The 14,834-nt window shown below is 40.6% G+C and overlaps 1 protein-coding gene across 2 annotated transcripts in view; it reads right to left on the bottom strand.

Moving 5' to 3' along the window:
- Nucleotides 1–7,079, bottom strand: part of SLC6A1 (solute carrier family 6 member 1) — a 102,485-nt gene extending 95,406 nt beyond the window's left edge. Inside the window, exon 1 of one of the 2 annotated variants that reach the window (XM_063121210.1) lies at nt 6,938–7,079. The gene's annotated coding sequence lies outside the window, so the exon portion shown is untranslated. Of the gene's footprint in view, nt 1–3,089; nt 3,305–6,937 lie in introns of those variants that run through there. The other variant, XM_063121211.1, reaches the window with a different exon arrangement.
- Between the last annotated feature and the right edge of the window lie 7,755 nt (nt 7,080–14,834).

Below are 14,834 nucleotides of genomic sequence, written 5' to 3'. Positions count from 1 at the left end.
TTGATCACTGCAATGCCACAAGACATTATTAACTAATCTTTTGTCTCCTTAAATCATGATTGCAACTGATTTTGTCCACCCAAAACAAATTCTGTATCATTTTTTTCATTGTCATTTTCCATGTAGTCATAACCAGTTCAAGAAACCACTACTGAGTTAATGATCATTCATCATGTCTGGAATTATTCTTCTCATATTAAGTACTCAGGAAATATACTGACAACTTCTTTAACCCGATATGCTATGATATTGAGCCATGGTTATTGTAATGTCATTGGTGTTAGTTTCCTTAAAATTCATGAAAAGGCATGAGTTTATCCCAAAGTCTAAATCCATCTTTTGCTTCCAGCTTGCATTTTCCTATAATTTTATGCTGACAGGAGCCAGAAAAACGACACCACTTATTAAATTCAATAAATAAACTGGGGGGAAATTCCCAGGAAAATGGTCTATTGAGTAGTTGAATTAGATGTTAATTCTGTATTTAAGAGATTTTTTTAAGGAAGCATTCTGTTTCAGCATATATGATGGCATGCAAATGTTATCTGCAGAAGTGCTTTAAGGATTATTTTACTAGGAGTTTAGTATGTTCATCGTACCAGTGCTTTACATTTATAGAATCAAGTAGGTATCATTGTTACACATTGCTTAAGTGTGTGTGTCATATTCTCTTCTTAGAGAATTACAACAAACTACAAATTAAGCAGCCTACTAATGTTACATTTCTATATCTAGACCAACAGAGAGTGCTCTTAATAATATAGCTGACAATCACTTCTGTCAACATGGGATTCTCTAGAAGCATCAAATGATGGCTTAAAATAAAGCATAGTGCCAATAAACCATGGTATTGATCAAATTTAAAGAATACAAAATATTGACCTCATTTATTTGCCTAGGGCTAATTGGATGTGAACTCCAACCCTTTTCTCTAGCAAACCGCAAATGATAGCTGTACCAATTGCATACAATCTGACAGTACAATTCTATATATTGTGACTTAATTTAAACTTGTAGAACAATGTATTTTATCTTTATGTATTTTTGCATCTTGCTGGTGATCAGTTGACAGTAAATAAACAATGTATGTATGTACATGTCTACTTAGAAGAAAGTCCCACTGATTCCCATGGGACTTACTCACAGGCAAGTGAATATAGGACTGTGCAGCTTTAGTTTCATATGTCTTGTACTCTTGAATGAATCAAATTAAATCTTGGAAGTCTTGCGAATGTACTCTATTTAAGCAATTGTAAGCTCCAACAAATAATAGCTACACCTTTAAATAATTTTAAATCTCTAATATTAATAACCATAATTTCATCATCATCATCATCATCATCATCATCATCACAGTCTCATAAAAAATGTTCTTCTATGAATTTGAAATATTTCTCCAAACAAATAAGGTTTGCTAGGACACACAATGATTTAAATACAACTCTTCCTTTATAATGACCACTTTATTTAGAAACCATGACATCACACAAAGCAATATACAATGAAACTATTGGCATATCACTCTGTTTTGAAAAATAACAATTGGTTTGCTACCAATTCAGCTCAAATTTAAAAAAGTGTTATTATAAGAAGAGGTTCAAATATCAGAATAACTTTGTGCACTATCCAGTGCAGAATGCTTTCAATCTGTATATCAGACTATCAACCTACTTCAGTGTAAATGCATAGCCCACTTCAACAGAAGCCCCAGTAAAGTGAACTCAGGTGATGTTGCAGAGAGGTTTGAGCTGCACAGCCTAAAAACATGTCTTTACTAGTTGTTTACTATGTGTCAGTTCCAATCTCAGATGTCTATAACTCGGATCTAATATGCTTGCTTTTTTTTTTTACACACAGCATCAAGAAATCATTGTAGACATGATGTGCTACAATGATCCGTGCTAAAAACTGCCATGCAGAAGAGAGGCATAGCTGTTTGCTCCAACATACTGCTCTAGAAAAAATCCTGTATATTGGTGGTTGTGACCACTGACTGTAGGAGGAACCTCCTGTAGTATCAACCCATTATAACTCTCTCTCTCTTGCGCACTCATATACCCCCCTTTGCATCAGGTTCAAAAGGTGATGTTTACAGTCATTTCTTTATTATGCTTATTTGAGTAGATAATCTTCTGATTTAAATTTAAAAAATACGGGGTGAAACAAACCTGAGAATGACAGAAGCCAAATCAATAGCAGGCACTTTGCAGACAGCTGCTCCATCCCAAAATATGAAAGGGAAAGCATAAAGGCCCCAATCACAGGGAAAAGGAAGGAAAGAGACCTCCAGGTGCACAAGAAAAAAATTATTGCACCAGTAAGATTTGTTTCTTGTGCACCTTGGAGGCTCCTTCCTTTTTCCATTACAAAATAATTCCACATGTATGGATACTATTTTAATATAGGAGTACTGAAGCAGATCAACAGGTACAGTGTAACCTTTGCAAGCTCAAATGGCAAAGCAAACCAGCATTCAGTACAATACGGCCTACGTATAATTCTCTTAGTCCATAATGTATACCGCCTACTAAACTATTATCATCACAGCACAAAATATGTTTACTTAGGAGCATGTACTATAGATTGTACTGAAATCTACTCCCAAGTGGTTAAGAGTGTTTAAGACTACTGCTTTAAATATTATTAAAAGTACTAAAATTACCAAAGAAAGAGTAGACCAAATATCTCTTGTAATGTTATATGCATAGCTATAGTTAGATGTTAATTCAGTTAATTATTCCAACATTTCAAAACAATTTAGTGGTATATATCCTTTACCTAAACTACATTTAGATCCTTCAAAAAGAAAATCTGTAATTTCTCTATGTACTGATAATCAAGTACTCTTATCAAGTGACTTTCTTTCAAATTGTGAAATTTAATTCTTTCAAATCATTTACTTAAAGACTTTGGGAAATCAGATTTAAAATATAAGCAGATATGTCCAGATCATACATATTTTCTTTCAACTAAAGCTTAAAAAAATAATTTCCCACAATATATATGAGGTGAAGACCATGCCATTTTTATCCCTTTACAGCCCCCTGTATCTTCTGTTCTTAAATGTATGAACACATATATTTATTTACACATTGGTTTCAGTGTTTTCCTTGAAATTTAGCTCTATAAGACAGGCAGTCCCTCCAAGGAAAGGGGAATATTAAGGAGATGGGGCATATACTTCAGAACCTATTATTGTCCTACTTAGATGATCAATCAAGTGGAAGAATGTGATGACATCATCTTCTTTGAAATTAGTAATTCATTGCTTCTAGCTATCAAAGGCCACCCAATAAGAAGAAAAGAAAGCAGTGGGGAAAGGTTTATATTATAATTAACTTTATGATAAAGATTTATGTCTCTCTCTTCCCAGACTTTGAAGGAAATATAATAGTCTAATTCAAATTATTCTAAATATTGTCTGAAATATTGATTTCAGTCCAGAGGTAGGTGGGTTAACAGATTATTATTATTATTATTATTATTATTATTATTATTATTATTATTATTATTTAAAAAGAACAATAGATTTACTTTCTTTAATTTAAGTTTCTAAAATGTTTTGCCTGTAACCATGTATCCTTGAATCCCATTGAAGTAAATGTGATTTCAGCATCTAGGTGTGCTCAGAAACATATCTTCATTTATTTATATATGATCTCTGTCCTGGTAATAAATGCACCTAATAAAATAAATCAATGACTGGCATGATCCAGCTCAAATTAGGCAGTTTTTAATTCCCTATGATTTTAATAGGGAAAGTATTGCATACTTACATCTCTGCCACTGAAATAAATGGAATTCAAAGGTATTCAACTCTGATTGGATTAATATTTCTTTTAAGTTAGATATATAATAAAAGGATCCCAAACTATGCTTCAATTGACTCTTGTAGCAGAGAAATCTAGGATACATATTTCTCTTTCCCTAAAGAAAACTAATTCGTGCATGAAAAAGAAGTTTGTCATGCTTTATCTGATAGCTGTTTCCAGATACAATAAATTGAATAGATTGTTTGCCTGTAATCTATACCTGACCTCATTTCCTTTAAAGTACATTCACTTCTGTTGAGGAGGTTTAAATAGATTTCAGAGTAGCAAAGCGAAGAAGAAAAGTGAGCAGAAATTATTGCTTCTTAAATACATCATGAACTGTTATAAATGCATTGTCAAGTTGTTATTTTATAACTCTGTATCCAACTTTAGCCATGTTGGCTTGAGAAATATCCATCCTCTGTAAAAGTTTTTTTTTTAAGATATGTGGTAAAATTTGAGATCATCCTTTCTAAATCCTCATTGGTGAAGACCTCATAAAGGCATAGATATTTGACATGAAATATATGAATAAAGGTCTCTATTCCTCACAACCTTTGTTTTGTTGATTATATTATCTATCGATTGTGCGCTATTTCACCTATTGATAGTACAATCCTATGCGTGCCTATTCTGAAGTAACTCCCATTAAATTCAATGGGACTTAATCCCAGATAAGTCTGTAAAGGATACGAATGTCAATTGCCTTTTTTGCAATTGATATGGGAATCCAAGTTACCTATTCTAATTAGATATTACATATAATCAAAGAGAGCTGAGATATAAGTTCTGTTTAACATATATTACAACCCATAGTCTATCAATATATTTTTAAATATTCCTAAACTTCCTAAATTTAACTGGTTTTATTCAATCCCATTGTAATTTTCATTAATTTTGGAAGACTGGCTGTATCAATGAAAAGCCAAGTATATATGAATTAAATACATGCCACTCTGTAAATGCAATATGTCATCCATTTGTGCTCCGGTTGTAATTCCTGAACCATTACATAAAACGTTTAACATTCCTGATAACCCGTTTAAGAAAAAAAATGTTCAAGGTGTTGGGAATTGCATTTTTATCGACTTCTCATCTCCTTCCTCTACCCCAAATTTAAACAGAAGTAATGTTTTATTGGCTGTGTTCATTAAAAGCTCTTTAACATATCACTCTAATATAAATGTAATGGTTCGAGAAAACACTGTCAATTTATTAATGTTGCTTGTATCTATCCAGGCTGTCTACTTCAAGAGAAGAGAAAGATTTCAAGCTAACTAGGAAAAAATGCTAACTAGAAATAAAATTAGAAATAACTCCTATTGAATTCAATGATGTTTAGTCCCAAATAAGTGTGGAGCTCATTCCCAAATGAATGCCGCTTATAAGAAAAATAAGGGTACAGTATATCAGTTTTGCTGGCAGTGTTAGGATGGACATAGTTATGTCCACAGTTATTTCTGTGACTCAAAACTCTACAGGTAAATTTAGGTTAGGCTAGAGTTCAGTACTTTAAAGAATTCTGCCTCTGGGGAGAAATGGGGAACAAGAATGACTCTGCTAGCATTAGGCAAATGCTTGTTCAGTGACCTTCATTACCAAAGCTCTTGGCTTTCAGGAACATCTCAAGCATTCTATGTCACTGTTGATATCATTGTGTGGAAGAGGCAACATGACAGAGTGCAAATAGGGGGAGAATAGAAAGTGGCCAACAATCAGCGTAAGGAAGAGGCAAATCTTTGTGTGTGGTTGATAATACAATATTTTCTCAACATGTGTCTGATAATTTCTCACATTATGACATACAATTGTCTTCTTCTTCTTCAACAACAACAACAACAACAATAACAACAACAACCCAGGACCACAGACTAACATTCTAGTGTTATTTAAATGAAGGTATTTGAATCAAAAATGATTTTTAATGAAATCTAAGTGCCAGCTCTGACTCCATTTAGTTTGCAAAAATCTTACTGTATATATTTGGATACCAGTGCCTGTTGTTCCCTCTCCCTTCCCCACACAACACAGTGCCTTATATTAATCAAGGCTTTCCTTGTCTTCAAACTACACACAGGTGTACATTTCTGCAAGGCTTTTTTTAATCCTTGTGCAAATCCATGGCTGTTTTGTCTGTTTGTTCTTAAAACCCCTATCCTGAATTACTGGCATCTTCTAATATACACAATATCAAACTATGATATTTATCACCCACCAGTCTGGTCCCTCGTTTAATTTAATGTACAACATCAAGTAAGTAACAATTTATAAATGGTTGGGATAGCCTTTGCACACCAAAGCAAGGTACCGAGTATCTGTGCAGGACAGGTAGATTCCACAGGTAGAAACGATAGGATTGTCGGAGAGATGAAGAAGAAACCTGCGCGCACAACAAGAACCTTTGTTTCTATTCTGACAAAAAGTGCCGAGCGTTGGCATGCTTGGGATTACCTGTCCGTCCCCTCCAAGAAAGACTCGAGGCGTCAAGGATGCGATCAACACCCTACCTCCCTGTGATCCTTTGCCCCGTTCGCCCTCTCAGAAACCATTCGGATCGTTCCTCCCTCCGTGCTGGAAAACTAGCAGGCGGACAAGTCGCGTGCTTCTATTTCTTTGTGTCAGCGGAGCAGAAGCGGACGCGATAATATGAAGTAGCTACACAAATGAGGGAGGGGGCGAGAACGACCCTTTCTCCAAGGAGCTGCCCGGGTCCAGAGCAGAAGCTCCGGCTTCCAGACTAGCCTCAGCCTTTAGTGCCCAAGAATGTCCTTCTGGATTAGGCAAAGAGGGGCCACCTGGCATTCCATCCTGCCTGACCCCTGACGCCCCATGCGGAGCACTCACCTCCCCAAACCCGCAGGCATTCCTTTCCCGCACCCCCTCGTCATTCTGCCCTCTCCCCCTTTCACCTTCTCCCCTCGTCGCCTCCGAAGAGCATTTCCCTTCGGGCTCTCTGGACCAGCCGACACCGACCACGCTCTTCTCTCTGTCCCAGGGCGCTTCCTTCCACCGCTTCAGCCGCCCCTCAGCACCACCGCCGTTTACTGTTTCCCTGTTTCCCGCCGTGCCCTTCTCGCCAGCCTTTCGCTCGCTCGCGCACTCGCTCGCAAGCCCTACCTACCTACCTGCTGAAGGCGAGGGGACGCGCTCGCTGCCGCCACACGCGCTCCGTCCGAGCCAGCCCGCGCCGCCGCTCTCCTCCCCGCGCGATCTTAATGCTCATTTAAAGCTCGGCGCCCGCTGCTCAGTGGCTGCTGCTCCGCTGTAGGCTCCCGGCTCGCGCGCTGCCTTCCTCCCTCAGTCACAGCACAAAGGCGCTCGCGAGCCCGCTCGGAGGAGCCCCGCGAAGCGGCCCCGCCCCCGCCAGCTGAGCCCCGCACCTGCCCGGTGCTGCTGGTGGCGACGGCGGCTCGGGAGGAGTAGCCCCCTCCTCCCCTGGCGAAGCAGCAGCCCAAGCCCGCCCCACGCCGAGGGACCCAGCCACACGTGACGGTGGACACGTATTTAGAAAAAGGGGGCTTAAGGAGGCCACTTTTATTGGGAAGGGAAAGCAGCCGATTGGGTGACGAGTGGGAGCTCCCAGGGAACACTGAATAGCCCTCTCTCCTCCTCTGCCCTGGCCTTGGAGCAGCGGCGGCTAGAAGAGCAAGGGGGAGGGAGTCCCCAGCCAGGCCCCGGCTCCTTGGGCCCCTCCTCCCCTGAGCTTGGCCTCTTCTGAGGACGGGCAGGGAAGTGCGCGAGTGAGAGAAGGCAGCAGTGCATTCCCGCTGCCCCAGTTTTGCCCAGCTGGTGCCCTCCAGATAGGGTGGACTACAATGCCCATAATTCCCAGCCAACATGGCCAATGCTGTCTGGGAATTGCGGGAGTTCATCCAACACATCTGGAGGGCAGCAGACTGGGCCAGGCCGCTCTAGGCACCAGGGCCTAGAGGGCTGTTAATTGAAGGAGCAGCCTCCTTATCCTCTCCTTCGCTCACCTGCACTCTCCCTTGGAGTGGTGTGGTGGGCAGGGGCTGGGCCCTAGTGGTCCAATCCTTCACACCACTCAATGAGGTAGCAGCTGCTCTTCCAAAGAGTAGCCATCTTTTGTCCCCGCTCTCTTTTCTCCACCCTGTGAGAGATGGTGAGTGAGCAGGTAGAGGGCGTGAGCAGCCGCTGACTTCTTTTGCCCACTCTGGAGGGCCTCAGGAAGCCCAATTCTTCTGGCTGCATTACCCCAAAAGAAAGGATGTGCAAGCTGGTAGAGTGTTGCTGAGGGAGATGACAGGTGAGCAATCAGAGACAGCAGCATCCATCACTTGCTCAAGCCTCACTGCCAAGGGAAAAACTAACTGATCTTGAGGCAGAACAATCCCTGCCTTCTCTCTCACTCACTCACTCACTCTTTCTGGGTGCCACAACATGGAGTATTTGGTTCACTGGGCAGAATCCCCACTACTATGCTGCCCCAGGTGAGCAAGTAGCTGCACCTTCTGTGACCAACCCAGGATCTGCACCGCCAAGAGTAGGGCAGAGAGAGAGAGAGGATGAAAGAGCAGACAGAGATGGCTACTTGTGCATTCCCTCCCTCTAAATAGCACCATGGGCTCAATTCAGCCAGTCATGGTGCCCAGAAACGATGAGCCATAGAGAGGAGGTAGGAGCAGCCACTGCCTTCTCTTGATTGCACACTTCCCTGCTCACCCTGGAAGTTCAGACTGGAAACCAGGTAGTGGTGTCCCAGGGAGTTTCTTGGCTGGGTGGTCCTTCCACCTGTTCTTTCCCAGCAGGGGAAAGGTGGAGAAATTCCTATTGATTGATTACTGTTTGGTTGTATTTCCTCATCAATCTGCTTCTCTCCCTTCAAAATAAAAGTGGCAATGTTAAACACTCCTTTTCAAACACATGTTTAACATATGTCTGTGATGCCTTTAGAGAGTTGGATGCACTAGTAATGCTTCTGCTACAGCTTTGGCTAGTTATGAGGAGGTGAAAGTCACAGTTTATTGTTGCAAATGACATATTCAGTGTAACATGTAGTTAGGCTCTAGCATGGAACGAAGGATTGGGCAAGTGATGGTTGCAAGGATCCTTCTAATCTCTCACATGCCTACTTCTCTCTCTGGAAAGCCCTACCTGTTCATTCACCTTTTCTTTGTAAAGCATAGCACAGAGGATTGGGCTCAGCAGAGCAGCCTAGAGTAAGTAAGAAAGCAAGCAGAAGCCCTGAGCAGTAGAAGGTGGAGGTGGCAAGTCTGGCATCAAGGGTAAGCGAGGTTGAACAGCTGCCAATAAAACAGCCCAGCAGGGGCCCACTGAAAAAAGCACCCCTGGACGGACTCCTCCTCTTCACCGTAGCAGCATTCTTGTTCATCTGCTTCCTGCTCTGGCCAGTCAATGGTGGTGATAAGAAGGAGCAGTAGATATCATTGTCTGCATGTTTACTGGCTCTCTACCTGTCAAGGAAGAAAGTGGTAGCAATGAGGAGAAAGTGGAGGAGGAGGAGGAACAGCAGCTGGTGGCAATGTCAGTGAGAAGGTAGGCTCACTGAGAAAGGGAGCCATTGAGAGTCTTCCCAAGGGCTTGCTACTGGCATTGGGTGGTGGTATTGCTGTGTACGGCACCATTCCTCCCATACCCATGTCCACAAGCATGTAGAAGCCCACCTGCATGCATGATTATGGTTTTGCATGCAGGTAAATCAAATTCACCATCAAATTACAGCTTATGTTTCTGTTCACAGACTGGACTGTATGGAAAGACAATGGATAACTTTGGCATGGCACAAAAGGTATAGGCTAGAGGCCGGATTCCTCATGGTTTTCACATGCAGATCACAAAAATTTCCCTGAAATCACAACTTTCATTAGTTTTGCTTGCCTTGATCTGTAAGCCACCAAGAGAATATTTGTTGATGAGCGGCCACATAAATGTATTAAATCAAATCTAAATGAAATTAATGACTACAGGCTACATTATAAAAACTACCAACCCAGCTTCTTGTGGTAGAAAGAACTTAAACCATGATATAAATCTTCATGGATTCCTATTGGTTTTACATGCAGATACTACAAAACCTATATCAATATAGGCCCAGTGCCATGAGAGGATGGTTCTGTGGTTTTTATGGTGCATTCCATGGCCAAAGATTTAGATGTGTTTATACAGTGGATTTATTTTGGTCCTTATTTATCAGTCCAATAAGGATACAAGCACTGGTTCTACATATTTGTATCATAACACCATTATAAGGTGCTGCATTATTTTTTTAGTGGACATGGATATTAACTGTAATTTGGATGTTGACCTATAACCGCCCCCACACTCTAAGGATCCATGAGGATTTGTGTTTCAGACTTAGGTTTTTTTTGCCTAGCACCACAAAGCAGAGGTTAAAACTGTAGTCAGAATGTGGATTTATTTATTTATGTTTTTGAGTTTTAGGCTTGCTTAATCAGTACACTCAGCACCTGTATTTCACCCAGAATGATAATCTATATGATGATTATTACTGCTAGTCCAAACAGGAAGTAAGCACAGTAATTGATCAAAAATATTGTGAAGGCTGCAATCCATTGCACACTTACTTGGGATCAGTGAAGGCTGAAGATTTTTGGTTGAGCTATGATCTATCCAGAGTGCTGAACCTTATGCCCAAAAACTGGTTCAGCACCATGGATATCTCCTTTAGAGTTCTAGCTGGTTCTGACTGAAACCCAAATAGATTCACAGCCCCATCAAAATCAGAGCCATCAGCCTCCACTGCCTGGGAGTAAGACCTATTGAACTCAATGGGTCTTACTTAATACAAGAACATGAGAAAAGTTGTGCTAGGTCAAACTAAAGGCAGATTTAAGCCATCATTTTGTTCGCACAGTGGCCAACAAGATGCTAATGGGAAATCCACAAGCAGGGTGCAAGTGCAGTAGCATTCTGCCCCAGTAACTTGACTGTAGAGGCCTACTGCCTCAAACTGAGTAGAATTGCATAGGGCAGGATCTACACTACTGCTTTAAAACAGTTTATAACAGTAGTGACAACTGTTGGAGTTCAGCACACATTCCATATACAGTTTTCAAACTGTTTTCAAAGTGTCATATCCTGCTTGGTGTAGATCTGGCCTAGGATTGCACTCTTGAGTTTTTTAATTGATAGATAATAAGGCATGAAGCAATGCCTCCCACACTGCTGAAAATTAATTTTCACAGGGCTCTGTTTCGTTTGTGTTATTTTAACCAAAATGTAAGGTATAGTTAGCTGAAATTTTTGCAAAGCTGCTTTTTCTGATAGTTGAGCAGTCACCTCTGCAATTGGCTTCATTGTGTATTAATATACAGGGATTGGGTTTTTTTGGTTTTGGTTTCGAAATAGTGCTATCCCATGCATGTTTACTCAACAGTAAACTCCACTGTGTTTGATGGGGCTTACTCCTAGATAAATGTTCATAAAATTGTAGCCTAACATAAGTACTGAATATTTTTGCAAAGCTGCTTTGACCACACAAACCAATTACAAATTCAGCTGAAGGCAGCTTCAAGTGGCCTCTCAAAATTTTCCACCTCACTTGTGAGCAGAGAAATTAGGAGACAATTTCACTGAATTTCTCCAGAGAGAGGAGAAATCCTCCAAACGTTTTTCATGGTTAGGACTTCCCATTGACGGGGGTGGTAGCACGGCTTATTTCTTCTTTCCTAAGGGTTTATTTGGGGAATGGGGTTATACAGCCACTGCAAGTGGTAACAGCAGCAACTGTGTTGGCAGCCTGGCCCCATTTTGCCTCCTCCATAATGTCCCATACCTAGCATCATTCCAGAGGAAGAGAAGAGAGTCAGACCCCACATAAAAAATAGTGCAGACAATTCTACAATGTGGCCTCTTATTTCTAGGGGGTGGGAGTAAGAAATGAAAAATCTCAGAACGTTTTTGAGAAATATGTCTTCTGATTTGGGGCGGGGGGGGGGGGGCTTGGCTCTACTTGTCATTCTCCAGGGTTCAGCACCTTCCCCAGGGTCTTCCAAATGGTATGTTTCTAAGGTGAGATTGTGGATACAATTTGTCTCAAATGCAGATGCTAATGTCAGTGCTACTTTCCAGAAAAGCCTGTAGCAGGTGTGTGTGTGGGGGGGAGTGTTTTATCCAGCTCCTGGGAAGGGGTGGAGCTAGTACTGTGCCAAAATCTGCCCTCCAATTTTCTGAAAAATTTCTTCCCCCATGAAAGAGTCTTCTATTGTTCTGCCTCATTCTCAGGACACACTATGATTTATTTTGGTAGTATTTTTGAGCTTACCCAATCACTGTGAGGTGGCCAAGGGCATTATGCTTGTCTTTTCTTCCTTTTACAGACCTCTCCATTGCTCTGTGGCCTCTCCGGGATGCCTGCACTTTCTGATCTGAAAAAACATATGAAAAAAATTACCTCATGATGTCTTCTTCTGGACTTTAATTGAAGCATGGGAAGTGAAGGAGGCTACGGGTTGCTGGAGATTTGATTGTACAATTACAAGACAATCATGCACACTCCTTGGCCACCTCATAAATAAAGTAAGCACAAGAATCCTGAACCTAACTCATGAAAATATTTCTGAAATTTTCTTCTACTTTGAATTTTTCCCCAGAAGCATTCCCCCCCTATCAAACTGGATGAGAATGGTTACAGAACATATGGGAAAATGTTTCAGCACAGCACTAGTTTTAAACAGAAAGGTCCTTCTTGCTTACCTAAATGCCTGCACAGAAGGATCTAATTGCACATCAATAGGAAAGGAGTTCCACAATACTGGAGCCAACACTGAGAAGGCCCTATCTGTTGAGTGTGCTGTCCTAACAAAACATAATGGCAAGCACTCAAGAAAGATCCTTGACATAGATCTTAGTATATGGGCAGGATTATATGGGTAAAAATGCAGTCCTTCAAATGGCCTACTTCCAAGCTGTTTGAAGGTTAAGACCAGCATTTTGTAGTCATACCTCTGGGAAGCATCCAGACTTCCAAAACGGTTACCAACATGAGGGAAATGCTATCCAACACTTTAAAACTAAATGTTCCAGCATAGTTGAGATGTTTTGCATTATGACATCCACCTACCAACATTTAACCCATAGCTGCATCTTTCTGAATATGGAGATGTAGTAATTGCTCTACCTCAAACTCAACATTTATTGATTTTGCTTCCCAATGCTGAAAATATGGAATAAATATCATCTGCCTTGAACCCTGGATGACTCCTGAATTATGAACACTATTAATGATAATTTGGCATCTATATATTGGAATGGGATGGGTATGTACTGCTGTGTACCCATATGTTAATTTCAAACATTTACTTATTTTCATGCCAAGGAGATACGCAGAAGGAAATATGTCAGAGAGATTATTTTTTGGCTGACACTTTTGTTACATTCAAGCTATGCGATATCTCAGTGAGCAATCTAAAACAGGCTGTTATGTGGAGGCCTGGAGGAGGCGGAAAGACAGTTGTTGCATTAAGTGTAAAGCAAATATTAATACTTGTTCTGATAGGTGTTGGCACAATTGATGTCATTACATTCACACACCAGTTTTTAATAGCATTCAATATTGCTGGCTGCAAAATCTGGTTTTTATCATAGTTCTCGACAACACCGACACAGATTATCCCTGAAGCTTGATCATACAAACATTCCAGACCATTATATTTCACCCCAAAGAGGGTTCTTTTTTCTGCCTACACTTGTCCCACATCACCACTTTGGTAATCACACAAAAGGTGACAAAAAAACAAAAACAGCTAACACACGTAAGATTACTTCGGTAACATCTTAATCACCCACATGTTTAGTTTTTTAACGGTTTTTAATGCTTTATGTGTGTATGTTCTGCGTTTTAGAATTTTAAATTTTGTATACTCGTTTTTATCTCAATTTTAGAATTTCTGTAAACCGCCCAGAGAGCTCTGGCTATGGGGGTGGTATATAAGTGTAATAAATAAATAATTAAATAAAACTGACTGGTCATTAGATGCATGCTCATTTACATTAGTCCTCACCCCAGATTTTGGAAGAGTATGTTCAATTCCACTAGCCAGATAAGACCACATTTGCATTTTTTATTTCATCACTCTCAGAAGATAAGCCAGACTCTACCAGATTTGTATTGCATGCCATATTTATTTATTTATTGCAATTCTATACCGCCCAATAGCTGAAGCTCTCTGGGCAGTTCACAAATGTAATGAAAACAGCCTCATTAGTTCCAACACGTAAGTGAACCAGAAATAAGAAATAAACAGCACCCACTAGCTAAATGAACATTTATATGTTCATTAAATTCTGCATTCCTCTGGCAAGTGGTAATAGCTGGATCCCAGCTTTTATTCCACTGGTGGAGCATCCCCAACTGGAATTCTGCTCAAAACAGTCACATTAGTGGATGGGGGGGAAAGGTATTTTTTGTCAATCCCCTCTCCCACTGTAGCCCTGGCATCACCTCCACCACTGTTCTAGAGGGTGGCCCAATTCCCTGGTGCAGATTTTTTTCTGGGGGGAAGGAAAAATAGGGGGCTGCAGAGGGAGGGGTGAAATCAACCAACATAACAAGAGCCATCCTGCATCAGACCAAAGGTCCATCTCATCTAGGACCAGCATTCTGTTCACATGAAGCCCACATGAGCACAATAGCATCCCCCTGCTTGTGTTCTACAACAACTAGTATATAGAGGCATATTGCCTCCAATACTGGAGGTAGTATATACTAGCCATGACTAGTAGCCATTGATAGCCTTATCCTCCACAAATTTGTTTAATCCCATTTTAAAACCATCTAAATTGGGGGCTATAACTACATCTTACAATGATGAATTCCATAGTTTAACTGTATGAATAAAGATAATCTCTTTTCCAGTTTAACATCTGGGAAAGCTCCACTGGATCAAAAGACTTCCATTAATGGAAGGAGCCCTTCCATCTATAGAAGACTTTTGCTGGATCCAAAGTTATTTCCATTCTGAGGAGCTATCTTTCAGTGATTCAGAACACTCTTTTGTTAGGGAGAGGCTATGAAATCAT

The sequence above is a fragment of the Elgaria multicarinata genome, chromosome 3 (genome assembly GCF_023053635.1).
Source record: "Elgaria multicarinata webbii isolate HBS135686 ecotype San Diego chromosome 3, rElgMul1.1.pri, whole genome shotgun sequence".
NCBI lineage: Eukaryota > Metazoa > Chordata > Lepidosauria > Squamata > Anguidae > Elgaria > Elgaria multicarinata.
This window is presented reverse-complemented; position numbering and strand designations above follow the sequence as displayed.